The 12,134-nt window shown below is 53.4% G+C and overlaps 1 protein-coding gene across 8 annotated transcripts in view; it reads right to left on the bottom strand.

Moving 5' to 3' along the window:
- The window catches only part of LRP4 (LDL receptor related protein 4), a 507,202-nt gene that overhangs the window by 158,742 nt on the left and 336,326 nt on the right, over window positions 1–12,134 (bottom strand). The window lies entirely within an intron of this gene.

Genomic DNA, 12,134 nt, shown 5'->3' with positions numbered 1-12,134 from the left:
AAGCCCTGCTTATGTCTCACCCAGATAGATTGGAATATATACCCAACTACACCCCCCAGCCATTCTTCAATCAAGGTGTTAGACCTGTCAGCCCTTTGGGTGGTCCCTCCTTATTATTATTTATTTTGTCCCACTTCTGCCTCAAACCCTGTTATAATTTTTCCTTTTTGGGAACCACCAGACTTTTTAGTGTTGATGCAGGGTCAGGGAGCCATTTTCCCTACCCCTGGGACTTCTGTCTGAGGGCCTGAGACACAAAATGGTGGCCACCCATTGTCACCTGTGACATCATCAGAACCCACTGGAGATTTCTAGAACCTTCCGTAACATTCTGGAACCCTGTGACAGTGAGAGGCAGTTTTAGAATGTTGGGAGGCCATCTCAGAGTGGCAGTTGGCACCTGACTGGAGAGGAGAGACGACAGAGATTCAGAAGGAGGAAGGAGTGAGGCAGCAGGGGTGGAAACCAGTGCTTGGAGTGGGGTCCAGAAACCCACCCTTGATGCTAGTCCCTACTGACCAAGCCCAGCCTAGAGCCCTGTGTGGGACCAAGACCAGAAAAACCAACTTAAGGACCTGAACATTTGGAACAGGCCTTACAAAGGAAGAACAGCAAGTTCCTGACCTGTACAGCAGTGTCCTCCTGGAGTCCTGACGCCGAGAAGCCTGGAGACCTGGAGCCCGAGATGGAGAAGCGGCGCTGACAGAAAGCAGACGTCGTACCCGGAGCCGCCAGAGGTCGAGAGAGGGCGCCGACGGAGGTCGTGGAGAGTCACCGGAGGTCGAGTAGGAAGTCACCTGAGGTCGAGGTGAGGCGTCGACGGGGGAGTGAAGTCCGCCCTCCGGAGTCGCCGGAAACCAAGGTGAAGCGCGCAGGAGGTCGGGAGTGGAGATCGCACTCCGGAGTCGCCGGAACCCGAGGTGGAGCCGACGGAGGTCGGGAGTGGAGGTCGCACTCCGGAGACACCCGGAAGCGGGGAGACCGTGACCCTGTGACGCCGGAACACGACATCGAGCCAAGGCCGCCCCGCGACATCGATCCGGAGCCGCCTCACGGCACCGACCCGGCGTCAGGTAAAGCAGATCGACGCGACATCGAACCGAGGCCGCCCAGCGACATCGAACCGGAACCGCCAGATGGCATCGACACGGCGTCAAGTGGAACAGATCGACGCGACATCGAACCGGAACCGTCTCACGGCGTCGACTCGGCGCCAGCGGAGCCGATATTCGCAGAAGGGACAGTAAGTGGTAGAAAGGGCATCTGAGGCCCTGTGGAGCCCTAAAAGACCATTCTAGGGGCTAGACGAGTGTTAGGACCAGCCTGTGAGTGCCAGGGGTGAACTGAGACTGGTGCAGTGACCTCTGTGAGTGGTTGTGTATTTTGGGAGAACCAGATCCTTAGGTTACCCTTATTCTACCTCAGCTTAGGCCCCACCCTTGACCACTCTAGGTGGGACATCCCCAGGCCACCCCAGTGACCACAAGCTGTACTTGGGCATAGTAAAAACCAAACTACCTCATAAATGTGATCTGATTTGCAATTGTTATTGATTGCTTATATTATTTATTGAAGGCGTTTTATTTATTGTCTGACTGTATTTATTCCTGCATTGTATTTATTGTCTGACAGTATTTATTTGCCCTCTGTATTTATTGCACCTATATTTATTCCGTGATTATTTATGACCTGATCCTATTTATTGAAACCCCACTGTGGTATTATTTATTTGACCTGCTACTTTCAAGAAAAGTCTTATGGTATTGTATGTATGTTTTGAAACCTGCAACTAAGAGAAAATAAGATAAAGACAAACTACTTTCTTTCATAATTTTTACGGTGTAGTGTCGTTTTTGGAACGGATGAACGCATGGTTATTGTGAGGGTGTGACGTACGCTTAACACGGTGCCTGACCCCCAACCGCTCAAGCCAAGCTACCATTGTGCTGGGAACCTGGTGACTGCTAACCCGGTTGCCCGGTTTCCAACATAAAATTGGTGTTCAGTGGTGGGATAGAGCTGTGCTTGCGTCCACTCGACAATAACGAATAGTTTCTTACCTGTCGGTGTAGTTTTGCAGCTTGAAGATCTTTCTGGATTCACTATGCTGTGCATTATTCCGCGATCTTGTGGTTGGGTCCGGATTCGTAGTCTTTTCTTTATTTTTTTTTTTTTTTTTTTCGTAGCCCAGGTGGGCGTCGACGTACACCATTTGGTGCACCTCCCGTGACGTCGTCGTGCTTCCTGCGGAAGTCCCACCTTTGGGGCGCCATCTTCGGGTTCTTTTTTCCTCTCCTCTTTTTTTTTTTTTTTTTTTTAACCCTAGGCGATTGATTAATCCTTCTTGTCCCTTTATCTGTATGTTTGTATTTGTTTGATCTTTTCCATTTTACCCCCTCTTCCTCCAGCCTCATCTTCCTGGCGGAGGCGGGTGGGTTCGCTAGTGAATCCAGAAAGATCTTCAAGCTGCAAAACTACACCGACAGGTAAGAAACTATTCGTTTTGCAGCGTGAATCTTTCTGGATTCACTATGCTGTGCATCGATTTTGTAGCGGTTTTCCTAGTTCTGTGGCGGCTGGGTGGTAGATGAGCGTTGGTCGTTGAAAATGTGCTGAAGCACCTTCTGTCCAACCTGTGCTTCCTTGTTCATCTGAATGTCCACGCAGTAGTGTTTCGTGAACGTGTGCACAGATGCCCAAGTTGCCGCGAGGCATATGTCCTGGATGGGCGTGTTCGCCAGGAAGGCCACGGTGGCCCCTTTCTTCCTTGTGGAGTGAGCCTGCGGCCCCTCCGCTAGCTCCTGTCCAGCCTGTTTGTGGCAGAATTGAATAGTGAGGGCAATCCACCTTGCTATGGTGCCCTTAGTCACTGGTCTACCCAAGAAGCTAGTAGCAAAGGACACAAACAGCTGTTTCGACTTCCTGAGTTCCTTGGTTCTCTCAATGTAGTGCATCACCGCTCTTCTGGCATCGAGGGTGTGCAGTGCCTTTTCTGCGTTTGTAGTCGGGTTCTGGAAGAAACTTGGTATCTGGATAGCCTGATTTATGTGGAACGCCGACACTACCTTGGGCATGAAGTGTGGGTCAGTTCTCAGGACTATTCTATCTTTGTGAATCTGAATGTAGGGTTCCTGCAGCGTTAGTGCTTGAAGCTCGCTCACCCTGCGTAGTGAGGTTATGGCCACCAAAAAGGCTGTTTTCATAGTCAACATCTGCAGTGTTGCCTTGTGAATGGGTTCAAACGGTGCCTTCATGAGCTCCGTCAGGACCACATTCAGATTCCATGCCGGCGGCGGCAACCTTTTCGGGGGGGCCATCCTTTTGGCTCCCTCCATGAATCTCCTCACCACCTGCGAGCTGAAGAAACTTCCACCTTTTTCACCTCTGGTGTAGGCCACGATGGCCGCTAGGTGTACCCTTAGTGAGCTCGAGCAGAGTTTACTCTTTAGAAGGTGTGTGAGGTACCTCAGTACTGTTGAGTCTCTTGTCATTCTGTTTTGCAGGCCCTTTTTCCGGCACCACACAGTGAACCTCTTCCATTTTGCGCTGTAGCATTTTCGTGTAGTTGGTTTCCTCGCCTCCCGTAGCACTCGCATCGTGCTCGGCGGCAATCTTAGGTGTGCGAACTCTAGGTCTTCAGGAGCCATGCCGCCAGGTTGAGGGTCTCTGGCTCTGGGTGCAGGACCTCTCCGTTTTGCATTGAGAGCAGGTCCTTCCTCCTCGCGAACCTGTATGGGTCGCCTTGTGCCATTTCTTGAATTTGTGAGAACCATGTCTGCCTCGCCCACTGCGGAGCCACCAGGATCAGGGTCATGTTGCTGGTTCTGCACTTGTCGAGCACTCTGTGCAACAGGGGTATCGGTGGAAAGGCGTAGGCAAATGTCCTCGACCAGCTTATCCATAGGGCATTTCCCTTGGATAGCTGATCTGGTTGCCTGGACGCGAAGCTTTGGCATTTTGCATTGTGGCGTGTTGCAAAAAGGTCTATTGTGGGTGTCCCCCATCTCCGGAAGATTTTCTCCGTCTCCTGGCCATTGAGCTCCCACTCGTGTGATGCTGAGGTCTGCCTGCTTAGCCAGTCTGCCTCCACATTGTCCTTCCCCGGTAGGTGAATTGCCAGTAGATCTATCCTGAGAGGTATGGCCCATCTCCAAATCTCCTGAGCTAGGGATGAGAGCGGGAACGACTGTGTCCCCCCTTGTTTGTTGATGTAGAACATCGCCGTGGTGTTGTCTGTTTGGACCAACACCCTCTTGTTGAACAGGTGCCTCTGGAATGCCTTCAGGGCTAGCAGGATTGTTTTCAACTCGAGGTAGTTGATATGGCGGACCGCATCTGCTGGGGCCCATAGACCCCTCACTCTGAGGTTGTCCATGTGCGCTCCCCATCCCTTCTGCGATGCGTCCGTGGTAATGGTCACTGTTGGGATTGGTGGTGTCAGGCTTCTCCCTGCTGTTATGTTGTCTCTGTTCCACCAAGTTATCTCCTCCTGCACTGCGTGCGTAACAACCACTAGATCCTCCCAGCTTCCTTTTGCTTGTGACCATTGTTGTTGTAGCCATTCCTGGAATGGTCTCATGTGCAGGTGTACATTCGGCACCAGCTGGATACAGGACGCCATCATCCCCATCATCTTGCTCACCGCCCTCACTGTCAGAGCTCGCCCCTTCTGGTAGAGCTTCGCCTCCTTCAGTAGAGCCTCTGTCCTCCTCTCGCTGGGCACTACTGTACTGTTGCGGGAGTTGATCTTTGCCCCCAGGAAAATCTTCACCTGCTCCGGTTCCATCGATGATTTTCCCCAGTGGATCGAGAATCCCAGATTTGTGAGGGTGTCTGTTACGCGTTTTGCGTGCCTCTCGCACTTTCCGCGTGAGTTTGCCTTGACCAGCCAGTCGTCCAAGTAGGGGTAGACATGTATTCCCTGCCTTCGTAGGTGCGCTGCTACCGCCGACAGGCATTTTGTAAAGACCCTTGGTGCTGATTTTAATCCGAAGGCCAGGGTCGTGAACTGGTAGTGTTCTTGTTCGATGTTGAATCTTAGAAGGCCCTTGTGCCTTCTGTTTATTGGGATGTGAAGATAGGCATCCTTGAGGTCCACGGTGACCATGAAGTCCCCTTCTCTTATCTGTGGCAGAACCTCCTGCAGTGAAGTCATTTTGAACCTTTGCGTTCTGATGAACTTGTTTAGGTAACGGAGGTCTAGTATGGGTCTGAGGTCTCCGTCTACCTTCGGAACCACGAAGTAGTTTGAGTAGACCCCTTTGTTGCGTTCTCTGAACGGCACTGTCTCTATGGCTCCCTTTTGCAGGAGTTTCCGCGTTTCTTCTCTGAGTATTGCCAGTTCTTGGGCCGATCTCAGTCTTCCCCTTGGTTTCCTGTTTGGAGGTCTTTTCTCCAAATCTACGCAGTACCCGTACTGCACAACGTTCCGTATCCACTTGTCTGTGGTTATACGCCGCCACTCCTGAAGGTAGAACCTCAGTCTTCCGCCTACTGGTGTCGTATGCTCGTAGGCTCTTGAATTTTCTCTTCCCCCTGATGACACTTTTTTGCGCCTCACCCTTGGGGTCCTGGCGAGGGTAGGCGTCCTCTTGCGTGCTGAGTCACTTCGTCGAGGGCTGTTCGCCCCCTCTCCTCCTTTGGCCACGTCCGTTCCCTCTCCCGCGAAAGGACTGGCCCCGAGGTTGATATTGCCAGTTTTGCTTCTGCTGACCTTGTCCGTGACCTTCACCCTGCTGACCTTGTTGGAACGCCTGGTGCGACGTCCCCTGCTGGCTTCCTCCCCTACCGTAGGGTCTTCTCGAGGGATTTCCTCGCCTCATTCTCCTCAGCTGCAGGGCCCCCATGGACCTCGCCGTCTCGTTTTCTTTTTTCAGCTGGGTGAGCTTGTCGTCCACTGTTGCTCCGAACAGTGTCTCTCCATTGAAGGGGGTGCCAAGGATGTTGTTCTGCACTTCCGGTTTGAATCCCGAGATTCTTAGCCATGCATGCCTCCTCTCTGTGACCCCTATGGCCATGAGTCTTGCTGAAGTTTCTGCCCCATCCAACGCCGTCTTTATACAGGAGTTGGCGATGTTTTTGCCTTCACCTATCAGGTGATTCGCTCTCTGCCGGTATTCTTCGGGGAGGTGCTTTACTAACTCCCCCATCTCATCCCAGTGCTGGTATTGGTGTCTATTGAGGAGTGCATTTGAATTCGCCATGCGCCAGTGCATTGCGGCGTTCCTCTCGACCTTTCTTCCTGTGAGGTCAATCCTCCTGCTCTCCTTATCCGGGGGTGGGCCCGAAGTTGCTGGTACGTTGGCCCTTCTCCTGGCCGTGGAGGCTATGATGGAGTCCGCGGTCACACTACCCTTGATGTAAGGGGGGTCCAGGGAGGAGTGCTTATATTTCTTCTCTGTCCTGGGCGTGATCGACCGGCAGGTCGCAGGTTCCTTGAAGGCTTCTCTCCCCTGATTCATCACGCTTTGTAGCATGGGGAGGAACTGGCTCCTTGTCTGGATGGGGAGCAGTGTCTCGACGAGAAAATCGGCTTTCGGTTTCTCCTCGTCGAGTTTGACGCCGAAGGCCATTGCTGCGCTCCTGACCACCATATTGTAGACCCCGATGTCGTCGGGTGGCGAAGGCCTCGAAGGGTACGTGTCCACGGGCTCCTCCGGGTTTTCGGTGTCGAGATCGTGCCATTCGACGTCGTTGCTGGTAGATGCCGCCGATTCGTAGAACGACCGTTGGTCTTCTTCCTCGGCTTCTCCCTCATAATAGGGCTCTTCTTCCTCTTCGAGTTCCCTTGTCAGCCCTTCGGCGTCGAACTCGTCTTCGACCTCCTCGACGTCCGCTGATGGAACCGTTGGAATCTTGAATTCCTTCATTCTGGCGTCGAACTCCTTCTTTCTTTGAAGGATGTTCTCCATTTCGGCCTCGAGCCGCCTCTTCTTTTTTTCCATCTCGGAGATGCTTTCGGCGTCGACCGCGGGTCTTTTCGATGAAACTTGCGTCGACGTCGAACGTTCTTTCTGCGTCGATCGGCCCGTTTCATGGGATGCTTTCGACGACCCTTGCCTTTCGGCGTCTTTCGGCACCAGGGAGTCCTTATCCAAGGATCCGCTCGGCCTCTTGTCCGTGGTTCCCCCTTTGGACGTCGAAGTTTTCGGCGCCGGGGCTCCCTTCGTGGACTTTGACTCAGATTTTCTCGAGTCACCCTCGTGTTGTCGAGGTACTTTCTGTTTTGCGCTCGACGATTCTCTTACCTCGTCTTCTTTTTTCTTGTCGGTCTCTACGACCGGGAAGTTTTCGGCTGTCTCGGCGACGTTGTCCTCGTCGTCCGAGGAGAGGCCCAGAGCGTAGAGCGTCGGGGGCTTCCCCTTGCCATCCATGCTGGCGTTGGCCCTTCTCTGCCGCTCTCTCACCCTGAGTGTCTTCGGCGCGAAGGCTGAGCAGGCGTTGCAGTCGATACTCTGGTTATCGACCGGTAGGCAGAGGTTGCAGACCGGATGCTGGTCTCTCTGCGCGAACTTGTGGTGGCAGTTTGGGCAGAACTTGAATGGCGTCTTGTCCATTGCGCTCAGGGTCTCTGAGCGTGCATTCTCCAAGGCCGTCGAAGAAAAGGGCGCTGGTCCTCCTTTCTTCGCGCTCCTGATGAAATCTTTTCCTTTCCTGATATCTTCTAGTGTTTCTATCGATGAAACTCGCTTTTCTTCCTTCTTCCTTCGAGTGTAATTCTGGAGCTTCCCGATGACGATCCAGACCCAACGGCGGAAAAAAGAATCTGAAGATGGCGCCCCAAAGGTAGGACTTCCGCAGGAAGCACGACGACGTCACGGGAGGTGCACCAAATGGTGTACGTCGACGCCCACCTGGGCTACGAAAAAAAAAAAAAAAAAACAAAGAAAAGACTACGAATCCGGACCCAACCACAAGATCGCGGAATAATGCACAGCATAGTGAATCCAGAAAGATTCACGCTGCAAAACTGTGGGTAGTCCATAGGCCTACACCGGGAGTTTTCTCCAAGCGGACTTCCTAATTTTGAGTTTTGTTTTTTCCAAATTTACTTCTGGTGGTGGGAGGAGGTATTACAAAAGGTACCCCCCTGCATAGCTTCTGTAAGCAACTGTCTTCTATCCTGAGTGGGCAAAATGGAGTTTGTGTTGGAGGATGTGGAAACTTACACGGTGACCCAACTCAGGGAGTTTTGTCAGAGAGAGGGGGTGTTTTGTCCCCAAGGTGCAAAGAAGGGTGAGCTCCAGACCAGCTTAAGGGCTTGGTGGGAGGCACGACGAGAAAGTAAGGTTGAGAAGGAGGACAGGGATGGAGAGCCTGACAGCGAGGGGGCTGGTTTGTACCAACCTGAGGTGGGGGACCTAGTAGCGGGGCCCAGAACACTTTCCAGGAAGGGCAGCAGTGTCTCTAGCAACGGCTTATTAGAAGCAGAATTCGTTGACCGGAGGGAGAAAAGACAGCTCACATGGGATTTGGCGAAGCTGGAGAAAGAAAAAGAGGAACGGAGGATGGCTCACGAGTTGAGGCTCAGGGAGATAGATCTCCAGATCCTACGGGTCGGGGCACACACTGTTCCTAATGGTGGCAGCGAAGAAAGAGAAATCACCAGGGAATCCAAACCCTATTTGCCAAAAGACATAGTAGCTAGTTATAGTGCGGGTGATGATATCGCCAAGTGGCTAGCGGCCTATGAGATCTCATTAAGAGTCCATGGGGTTCCAGAGAAGTATTGGGGAGGGGGATTGTATAAATACATGCCTCCAGCTGGTAGGGATACGTTATTGGCCCTGGAGCAGGATGAGCAGACCCACTACCCCACCATGAAAGTGGCGCTCGTGAGGAAGTTTGGACTAACACCCGAGAAGTATAGACAGAAGTTCCGGGGTAGCCACAAACTGGGCACACAGAATTGGGTGGATTTCCTGGACTACGCAAAGAAGGCATTAGAGGGTTGGATACAAGGCAGTGAGATGAGGGACTATGAGGGGTTGTTTGATTTGATGTTGAAGGAACACCTACTCGAAAAATGTTTCCCTGAACTGCGTCAACACCTGGTGGATAGCAAGCTGACCAATCCCCGGAAGCTTGCTGAGGAGGCGGACATTTGGGCTAGTACCCGGGTGTCCACAAGGGGGACTGGAGGGGACTCTCAAAAGACCGGACAGGGTGCCCCCCAGAAGAAAGAGGGAGGGGAAAAGAAAACGGAGTTCTCTAAAGGCCCCCAAAATAGTTTCCAAGGGAAGGGAACAGGATTCACCCCTAGGGCTAACCCACCCAGAAACCCTAATCCTGGCCAGAGTCAGCAGCCAAGGGTTGTCCATTGCTTCGAGTGCGGTGGTGTCGGACACTATAAGGGAGATGTGAAGTGCCCGAAAAGACCACCTCCTCCCAAACGGAGGAAAGGCCCCCGGAGTAGCTAGTGTAGTGCTCGGGGAGGAGATGCCTTTAGATAAGGGAAGGGAGTGGGCGGGTGTCACTTTAGTGTCCCTGGGAGAACGGGAGATGGTTCCTAAGATCCAGGTGCCCGCAAATACCACAAAGTATGGGCAGTGGGTCACCATCAACGGCCAAAGAGGGGAGGCTCTGAGAGACACAGGAGCCAGTATGACTATGGTACGTAGTCAACTGGTGTCTCCAGAGCAGGTGATTCCCAATGTACTCCACCCTGCCGCGATGGCTGACGGCAGAATGGGTCACTATCCGGTGGCCGAGGTTCCATTTGAATGGGAAGGGGTTGCAGGTTCACTTCGAGTTGCCGTAAGCCCTGCCGTGCCAGTCGATTGTCTGCTGGGGAATGACATGGAGCATAATGCTTGGAAGGAGGTGGAATACCGGACTCATGCTGAGATGCTGGGTACACCTAACTGGGCCTGTGTCAGCACAGGGTCTACGACTACCCGGAGGGGGAGTTCGTTTAGGCTGGAGCCTGGAACAAAGGCACAGCCAGCTGCTGATCAAGGGAAGAACCGAGGACAGGAGGAGCCTGCCTCGGCATCCGCGCCCCGTGAGATGGATAGGCCACCGGAGGTGGTGGACCAGGAGTCCGCGGAGGGGGATGTTACCGAACTGGGGAACCTACCCATCCCGGCCAAGTGGCACGTGGAGGGAGGGCCGACCAGGGAGGAATTCTGCAAGGGCCAGAGGGAGTGCCCTACCCTTGAGGGACTGAGGCGACAGGCCGAAGCCCAGGCAGCAGGGAACGTTGAGGGGAACTACAACATTTACTGGGAGGATGGCCTCCTCTACAGTGAACCCAAGGCACCCACGCACGGATCATCACGGGCCTTGGTAGTCCCTCAACGTTATCGAGCCTTTCTCTTGGAGTTGGCTCATGAGATCCCCTTGGCAGGACACCTGGGGCAAGACAAGACCTTTGCCCGTCTTGTCCCACACTTTTATGGGCCTCAAATGAAAGTGTCGTCCGACATCTACTGCCGAACATGTGTGTCTTGTCAAGCCAGTGGGAAAACAGGGGTGAAGCTGAAAGCTCCCCTGGAACCACTTCCTGTCATTAGCACCCCCTTTGAAAGGGTGGGCATTGACATTGTGGGTCCGTTAGATCCGCCTACTACAGCTGGTCACAGGTTTATCCTGGTTTTGGTGGATCATGCCACACGGTACCCAGAGGCAATACCTCTGAGGACCATTACCGCCCCTGTTGTGGCTAGGGCCCTGATGGGAATCTTTACCCGAGTGGGTTTTCCCAAGGAAGTTGTGTCCGACAGGGGGACCAACTTCATGTCAGCATACATGCGGGCCATGTGGAAGGAGTGTGGAGTGACCTACCGGTTCACCACTCCTTACCATCCCCAGACCAATGGTCTGGTGGAAAGGTTCAATAAAACCTTGAAAGGCATGATCAGAAGTCTGCCTGAAAGCCTGCGGAGGAAATGGGACGTCCTCCTACCCTGTCTTTTGTTTTCTTACAGGGAAGTGCCACAGAAGGGAGTGGGCTTCAGCCCCTTCGAGCTTTTGTATAGGCACCCTGTGCGTGGACCTCTTAGCCTGGTGAGAGACGGATGGGAAAAAACTCCCAGAAAGCTTCCCCAGGACGTGGTGAGCTACATGCTGGCCTTCCGGAGCCAAATGGCTAAGTTGTGGAAGCAAGCTTCTGACAACTTGGAAGCCAGCCAAGCAGTGATGAAGGCGTGGTATGACCACAATGCTCACCCGGTGGAGTTGGAGCCTGGCCAGAAGGTGTGGGTGATCGAACCAGGAGAGCTTAGAGCCCTCCAGGATCGCTGGTCAGGACCCTTTGAGGTGTTGGAGAAGAAGGGTAAGGCTACCTACTTGGTGGATCTTAAGGCCCCTCGGCAGCCCCTACGGGTGCTGCATGCCAACCGCCTCAAACCCCACCATGAGAGGCCCGAAGTCATATTGCTGATGGTGACTGACGGAGCAGAGGACGTGGAAAGCGAGCCTCTCCCCGACTTATTTGCGTCTCAAGAAAAGGATGGGTCGGTGGAGGGAGTGATTCTCTCCCCATCCCTAACTCCTGAACAGCAGGAGGACTGCCGCCAGGTCCTGGGGCAGTACTCTTCGTTGTTCTCCCTTGTTCCGGGTAGGACTCACCTGTGCGTCCATGACGTGGACACAGGAGACAGCCCACCTGTGAAGTCAAAGATCTACCGGATGACAGACAAGGTGAAGGCCAGCATTCACAGTGAAGTCACTAAGATGCTGGAGCTAGGAGTGATTGAACCTTCCAGCAGCCCCTGGTCCAGTCCGGTGGTACTAGTACCAAAAGCTGTACCACCGGGTGCCCAACCGGAACTGAGGTTCTGTGTGGACTACCGGGGACTGAACTCAGTAACCAAGACTGATGCTCATCCAATCCCAAGGGCGGATGAATTGATTGACCGGCTGGGAGCTGCTCAATATTTGAGTACCTTTGACCTTACATCCGGGTACTGGCAGATCTCTCTGACTGATGGAGCTAAGGAAAGGTCAGCCTTCTCCACGCCCAAGGGCCACTACCCTTTCTGCGTGATGCCCTTTGGGCTCAAGAACGCCCCTGCCACGTTTCAGCGTCTGGTGAACCAGATCCTCGCCGGAATGGAGAGTTTCTCTGCTGCTTATCTGGACGACATTGCCGTCTTCAGTAACAGCTGGGAGGATCACTTGCGTCACCTGCA

Source organism: Triturus cristatus, chromosome 3_1, assembly GCF_964204655.1.
Source record: "Triturus cristatus chromosome 3_1, aTriCri1.1, whole genome shotgun sequence".
In the NCBI taxonomy this organism is placed as follows: domain Eukaryota; kingdom Metazoa; phylum Chordata; class Amphibia; order Caudata; family Salamandridae; genus Triturus; species Triturus cristatus.
The sequence above is the reverse complement of the archived record's forward strand: the minus strand, read 5'-3'. Positions and strand labels throughout refer to the sequence as shown.